We start from the raw sequence: 8328 nt of genomic DNA, 5'->3' as shown, positions 1-8328 counted from the left end.
ATAAGACCTGCGATATGGCGGCCGGACCTGCCCCGCGAGGGGCCTCCCGGCCAATGACGCCAAACGCTCATTTCCATTTCCATCTACTAAGTAGACTGACCTCTATGCTCACTCCATCTACCTCTGTTTCATTTATGTCTGCATCTCACTGGAATAAAACATCAATAGTAACAAGTAAGATCACCCTTCTGCCTGTAATATAGCAACGTCAATACTGGTAGCTGTATCTGTCAGTTCATAATGTATCTTTTAGTCGTAAAACATTATACTAGTCCCTCCTGTTGTTATTACTGTAGTGTATGGTCATCTTGGATGTAGTATAGAGTTGTCAGCCTCGAAGGTTTGTATGTCCGCCAGTCAAGATATTAACACGTCTTATTTTGCGTCTTCCTATCTTTGTTCTTCTCCAACATTCATCTACCGCAGTCAGACGTATCTGGGGGTAAGTAGAAAAATCGACATCCGTTATCCGTAGTCTTACATACACAATGACAAACAATGTATCCGTCGCTGTGGCACAGTATTTTCTTTTTTTAAGATCTGTGCTTCTCGTGAATCCGCGGACTGTTCACGTCCCTGCACGTGTCACACCTTTCTACATCGGCCTCCAGTATTCGACTCTCTTACTCACTCAAATCAGTTCTCCGTCAAGAACGTCACTCAGATGATTGTTGGTATGGAACAAGCACATCTGACACACCTTTGGCTCTATAATGGTTCCAGTAGTGCGTCATAGTTTCTTATGTGCTTTGTGTATTTAAAGCAGAAGTTGTTTTTTTGCAAATGTGATGTAATCAAACCATAAACTGCTGCTAACTTCATTTAGGCTAAGTTCATTTAGGCACTGCACTGTCCTGCACATTTTCCACTGGTCATTTACTAGTACATTTCGAAAGAAACGCTTGTAGAATGGCTGTTCACCTCCAGCAATAAAAACGGGTTTCACCTTAAGCTACTTATGAAGTATTTCTGTAAATGAGTCTTGAGTGAACTTGTATTCCGTTGCTATCACATTTTTTTGCAAATCGGATATTACGCACTCCGTAGTGTTCCAGCGTAACATCAAGTGCCGGCACGTCGGCCTGGAACATTACAGCAGAGAGGGTTGCGAGACGACGTTAGCCAATAGTAGGCTGACTAGGACGACACCACCACAGGAGAGGGCCCTATACGAAGAGAATATAAGCGCTGAGTCGCCTAGTCGCGGCTGCTGTAGAAGACGAGCCGTCATCGAAATGCTTTAGCCGTAACTTACGAACTGTTGTGTTTTGCTTGCATTGAAATTGTGCATACCAAAGGACACTGAATATTTACATATCGCCAGTTGCTTGCGACACCTTTTCGTGAATACGCAAAGTATTGTCAATTTAATTTACTGTAATAAGCTCCATTAATAAGATTTGTTTGAATTGTTGTCTAGCTAACCGAGAAAACAGCTTCCTAGGCGCCCTATATTAGAGGGGTGGGCAGGATACGACACATAGTATCTACAACACTCTAGCTGTAGGTAGAATTAATGTTTAAAATAGAAAATCTTATACGATGTACTTCACACAGTTTATCGTTGTTGTCTGTCGGTACTGAACAACCAGGATGACGTCCTCGCATCCTGGGAATGACTATCAGGTTTGTCAAGCATTGGTATTTATTTATTTACACGTTTATTGCACGTGGCGAGATTGGAGCCTCCAGACCCTCTGTTACATGTAACCAGATATCGTTAGAGATTTTACACTGAAATGTGTGTGTACATGAGCTGGACATAATAATAATGATAATAATAGTAGTTGTAATAAAGAATGTAATGTCAGAGTTACTAATCCCATATGTTATTTATTCATAAAATAATTGCATACTAAGAGAGATGCATGGGAGCAATACAAAAGCAATCAGATATGGATAAAAACTTGACTGGTTCTTGAGAGATGGAGAAATAGGAGATTTTTGCTAGAGCAAAACTACGTTCGTGACCCCAGGTAAACCTTTAAATCTTCTCTTGTATGGAAAACAACTTTGGATGAGACACAGGTTACTCAAAAACGTGTTCCAGCTGAAATGAAAGATGTAGAGAAGATACAGTGTCCTGCATAGATGCAACTGAGATGGTGTACGTATCAGATCTTGTATGGCAGTTATGTAATATGGAAATAGATTCAGTTAGACCCTCTGAGTCGACTTTTCTGTAGATTTAAGACTATAGGTATTCTGACTCAGATATATCGGTGCTGAATTTTATTTTCAGTCTCCTGGAAGGTAGATTGAATATGAAGACCGTTTTTCGAAGAAAAGTAGTAATAATTCCCGTCGTTACTCAGTCACATGGAAATAGTAGTTAACTTTAAAACTAAACGTAACACCTACCTCAGTTCGAAAGCTGGCCCGACAACCGCGCTGCCTTACTAGGTGTGGTCCTGTTGGTGGTACTATGTCCTTGGCTTCCACCGAACTCCGAACTGACAGCCACGATGCCAACCATTGGTATTTATTTATTTACATATTTATTATACCTGGCGACATTGGGGCCTCCGGGTATTTTTCACATACAAAAATCCCTGCCAGACGTGATACAAGCGATAGGTACAGAAAAAACCCTAAGATAACCTTTGAATTTGTCATCTAACACTTATCTACTGAGCTACCGAGTTCACTCTTTGGTGTTACAATACGTAACTAATGTATGTAGATTGTTAACATATAAATACACTTTCCATTTTCGGTTTTGTCAGAGTGTACCTTCTGCTATCCTAATTTCTCTGATATTAGTGTAACTTCAAACCTATCTGCAGAACTGTTTTCTTGTTTAATTTTGTTTGTTTTCTTTAATTTTTGTACCTGAACGCTTTTACATAGTGTGTTGCTGTTTTGATTTTTGGCCATGAGAAGAGGAAGAATGGTAAATATTTATTACTACAGCTGCGTTTCCATATTGTTCGAAAATATGATTATTACTGGGCCGTGAAATGTGCACGTCAAACAATCTGACTGCTGTATCACATTCATACTCACTTGCGACGAAATTCCATCAAAGCTACTGAATACTGATGGAATATAATGAAAAAAAGAAAGGATGAAATGCAAATCAGGCGTTAAATACGTGTTTTCATGAAATATGCATTCAAACTTTTAACAATAACCAGTTGCAACTGGTCATTGTTAAAAGTTGGCTCGTTCCATGAACAAAATTTATATAGCCCTGATGTGTCTGCAACACGCCGTTGTACGGTGGTTCAGCTTACTCGTTAACTATTTCACCGTATACAGTACTTTCACGAGCTACTACACGTTTATAACGTCAGCGAATGCAGAAAAGAACGTACACAGTAGTTTTACTATAAAAATAATTTCCAAATTTCAGTGCAACACTATGTACCCATTATTCACTATGCTTATTTATACGAAAAAAACACCAAATTAAGACAAATCGTGCAGTATAAACAACGAAAGTATTTTATAATTTCGAAATTCATTCCATGATCTTATGTGAGTCCCCTGATTTTGTAGTTGATATTCTCTAATCATTTAAGCACAAGGCTGTCTATAACGTATCAGTGACGTACCTTCATTACCAGATCCTTTATACAGCTATAAAACAAGAGCCGTCTCGTCGTCTATGCACAAAATTTCTCCGAGTAACCACCTTCACTTTTGGGACAGCACATCGAATGGATACATTTCACCTTCGCCTCGTAAAGTATACTTTTGACATCACTTAGGAGAAGAAAGCTGAGGACAAGAAGAACCATTCTAAATACATCGCCCTACTGGTCATCCTACATGTTCAAAGTACAAACTAGAGTTCACCGAAGGAATGAAGAAGAAAAAAGTTACGTAGAGTGCAGGGCAGCCCTTCAACTTTTAGTAAAGATACAGTTCTCCATTTTCAAGATCACAGACTTTATTGCGTGGTTAAACTATTTTAAATATATTCTTATTGTTTTCATTTTACCTCTTAGTTTTCCTGTTAAACTTTTAAAATGAATAAGATCAACTTTCTTGTAAATAAAACAGTTATTAAAGACATCCTTTACAAATTTTAAAATCATCTTTATTCACTTCCTCTTTAAATTTTTCGTGCATATTACCTATTCTTTGATTGAAGAGTGGGGATCTCTGAACCGCCGACTGCTCATCCCCTGCCCATAAGGGGCGGAGGAGATGAAATAATAAAAAGAGACAGTACCGACCGCAAATGAGGACATTCACAGGCATAAGCAACTTTGACAAAGGATAGATAGTTAAGGCCCGGTGCCTGGGAACGAGGATCTCGGAAAATGGCGAAGAAGGTCAGATGTTCGGGAGGTTCTTTCGTGAGCATTTACGAGAAGCATTTGAGGGACAGTGGAAAGACGAGTAGGCAACGAAGGTACGAGTGTTTCGGAACACACTGTTTAGCACACCTTGTTGAACATCGGTTTCCGCAGTTGACTACTCCTACGTGTTATAAAATTGACCCAACGACATACACTCAAGAGCTAAAGAAACTGATACAGGTAGGCATATTCAAATACAGGGATATGTAAAAATTCAGAATACGGGACTGCGGTCGGCAACGCCTGTATAAAACAAGTATCTGGCGCAGTTGTTAGATGGATTACTGCTGCTACAATGACAGGTTATCAAGATTTGAGTGAGTTTGAACGTGCTGTTGTCGTCGGGGCACGAGCGATGGGAAACAGCATCTCCGAGGTAGCGATTAGGTGGGGACTTTCCCGTACGACCACTTCACGAGTGTACCGTGAATATAAGGAATCCGGTAAAACATCAAATCTCCGACATCGATGCGGCTGGGAAAAGATCCTGCAAGAACGGCAGGAACGCGACTGAAGAGAATCGTTCAGCGTGGAGGAAGTGCAGCCGTTCCGCAAACTGCTGCATATTTCAACGCTGGGCCATCAACAAATGTCAACGTGCGAAACATCATTGGTATGGGCTTTTGGAGCCGAAGGCCCACCCGTGTACCCTTGATGACTGCACGACACAAATCTTTACGCTTCGCCTGGGCCCGTCAAAACCGACATTGGACTGTTGATGACTGGAAACATGTTGCCTGGTCGGACGAATCTCGTTTCAAATTGTATCGAGCGGATGGACGCGTACGAGTATGGAGATAACCTCATGAATCCAAGCACCCCGCATTTTAGCAGGGGTCTGTTCAACCTGGTGCGAGCTCTGTAATGATATGGGGCGTGTGCGGTTGGAATGATATGGGACCCCTGATACGTCTGGATACGACTCTAACAGGTGACATGTACGTAAGTACCCTGTCTGATTACCTGCATCAATTCATGTCCATTGTGCATTCCGTCGGACATGGGCAATCCCAGCAGAACAGTTCGACACCCCACACGTACAGAATTGCTACATAGTGGCTCCAGGAACACGCTTGTGAGTTTAAACAGTTCCTCTAGCCACCAAAGTCCCCAGACATGAACACTATTGAGCATATCTAGGATGCCTTGCAACCTGCTGCTCAGAAGGGATCTCCACCCCGTCGTACTCTTACAAATTCATGGCCAGCACTGCAGGATTCATGGCGCCAGTTCCCTCCAGCACTACTTCATACATAAGTTGAGTCCATTCCATGTCGTGTTGTTGCATTTCTGCGTGCTCGCTGTGCTCTGCACAATATTAGGTAGTTGTACCAGGTCATTTGGCTCTACAATGTAGTTGTTTCAGATTGCAGCAAGCTCGGGATTATCGAGAAGCCACCATGGATCAATGGAAATGTGTCACCTAGTCAGCTAAATCACTTTTCGTGTTACAAAAGGTCTATTGTAGTGCCCGGGTATACCGTAATCCACGCAAAATGCTGATGAAATCATGCACCTGGCAATAGATGCAAGTCGGTAGGGGAGGTATCATACTGTGGGGTAATTTTCCTGGTGGTCTGCGGGACGTGTGGTAGTAATTACGGGCTGTTAACTGCGTGAACGTTATTGTCAGCCATCTGCATCATTTCATACTTGTCTTCCTTGGGAGTGGTGGCATCTTCCAGCAGGATAACTGTCCATGTCAAGGCCGCAACTGTGATACAGCGAGAGGACTCGTGTCGATGCCTTGGTCTGATCTGAACTTAACAGACTGTTATAAGGTTTCAAATAAGCGCCGATAAGCAACTGACTCGTAATTTCCGGCAGATTCACGAGCTGTACTTAGACAACTGGTGTCATATACCCCTGCAAATGTACAAAGGACATGTCGACTCCATGTCACGTCGACTCTCTCCTGTGTTACGTCGTGAATGTGGATGAACATGCCATTAAGCAGGCGGTAGTAATGCTTTGGTTCATCAGCGTATACTACCGGAGGTTACTTCACTCAGGAATAGTGTGGTAGTTCCGGCTCACAGATGACTGACGATTCTCTCCGGAGATTTATCTCCGCCGTCTGTTCACCTGGCTCGTGCAGTTTGTGGCTCAAATGGCTCTGAGCACTATGGGACTTAACATCTATGGTCATCAGTCCCCTCGAACATAGAACTACTTAAACCTAACTAACCTAAGGACATCACACAACACCCAGTCATCACGAGGCAGAGAAAATCCCTGACCCCGCCGGAATCGAACCCGTTAAAATGGCTCTGAGCACAATGGGACTTAACATCTGTGATCATCAGTCCCCTAGAACTTAGAGCTACTTAAACCTAACTAACCTAAGGACATCACACACATCCATGCCCGAGGCAGGATTCGAACCTGCGACCGTAGCAGTCGCGCGGTTCCGGACTGAGCGCCTAGAACCGCTAGACCACCGCGGCCGGCAGTTTGTCTATTATGACCTTCTCAGTGTTGCACAAAGCGATAGAGAGATGGCACCATCGTTCTCATCTGATTGGAGAAGAAGTCTACCCAAACAAAACAATATTTATCTTCTGTCTGCTACCTGCCATCACTTCGAGTCTGTCAGTGAATTTCTGAATCACCCTGCACCGTTGTCAAACAGGAAACTCTCGGTGTTAGGTGGAACTACATTTTCTTTATACACTTACCTTTAATTCTCTAGGTAGATCGGGCTTTTCGAGTAATGATCCATCTAGAGGCAGATTTCCAGCCAAATAGCTTGTGAGCTGTTCCCAGCTGAGAATATTTGGAAGGCCATTGCCTTACAATCAAGGGAAAACTCCTGAAAACTTTGGTCAGAACAGGTGTACAGGACTACATTTAAATTAGTCCTAAAGAATATATCCCAGGTAAAAAACTGAAAACCTGATGTATGTTAGTTAAATAGTTCATAGAATAGATCGTTCGAATGCTCCTTTAACTAGAATGACGTGGAACGAGTCAGATTACATAATATGTATATGAGATTAGTGTTAACACCAATGAACATATATTTTGGTCCTAATGATACATCTACACTTAAAACCTGATTTTTTTGGACGCTAACAGTTTCTGAATAAAAATTCGTCCATGTGATGCAAGAGGTTGCCCAGGAGAAGTAATTGGTTAGGTTTAAAACTTGGTTCGCTTCCTGTCAGACATTTTATGGTTTTGGGCAAATGATGCAAAATTTTTGTTGCTGCATGTTGAACTTCATTCTGAGCCACTGACAGCGTTAATAATGGGTAATAAAGGTAATTTTTCTCTTTAGTGTTGTAGAAATTAACATCACCATTCTTCTCAGATTGTGATAAATTATTTATGATGGATTTCTTAAGCGAATACATGTATTGTGATGGTGCAGTTAAAATGCGTAAATCCTTGAAGAGGTGGCTACGTGGCTACTGTGGGTGAACGTCACATATTATTCTTACTGCTTGCTTTTGTGGAATGAATGCTTTCTTTCTAAATGATGAGTTATCCCAGAAAAGTATTCCATAGGATATTATTGAGTTGAAATATACAAAATTAGTCAGAAGTTGATTTGTTTTTTCTAATATTATCAGTTATATGTAAAGCAAATGTAGCTGAACTTATTTGTTTGAGCCGCTCAGTAATATGCATCTTCAACTTCAAGTTTTTATCAATATGTATATCAAAACTGTGGCAACGGCCTTGCCGCAGTGGACACACCGGTTCCCGTGCGATCACCGAAGTTAAGCGCTGTCGGGCGTGGTCGGCACTTGGATGGGTGACCATCCAGGCCGCCATGCGCTGTTGCCATTTTTCGGGGTGCACTCAGCCTCGTGATGCCAATTGAGAAGCTACTCGACCGAATAGTAGCGGCTTCGGTCAAGAATACCATCATAACGACCGGGAGAGCGGTGTGCTGACCCCACGCCCCTCCTATCCGCATCCTCCACTGAGGATGACACGGCGGTCGGATGGTCCCGGTAGGCCACTCGTGGCCTGAAGACTGAGTGCTTTTATATCAGAAATGTGGAGCATT

General features: G+C 42.2%; 1 pseudogene; it reads left to right on the top strand.

Moving 5' to 3' along the window:
* Positions 1 to 7984: 7984 nt before the first annotated feature.
* On the top strand, positions 7985 to 8102 carry LOC124597512 (annotated as a pseudogene).
* The last annotated feature ends 226 nt before the right edge of the window (positions 8103 to 8328 follow it).

Source organism: Schistocerca americana, chromosome 2 (assembly GCF_021461395.2).
Source record: "Schistocerca americana isolate TAMUIC-IGC-003095 chromosome 2, iqSchAmer2.1, whole genome shotgun sequence".
Lineage (NCBI taxonomy): Eukaryota > Metazoa > Arthropoda > Insecta > Orthoptera > Acrididae > Schistocerca > Schistocerca americana.
This window is presented reverse-complemented; position numbering and strand designations above follow the sequence as displayed.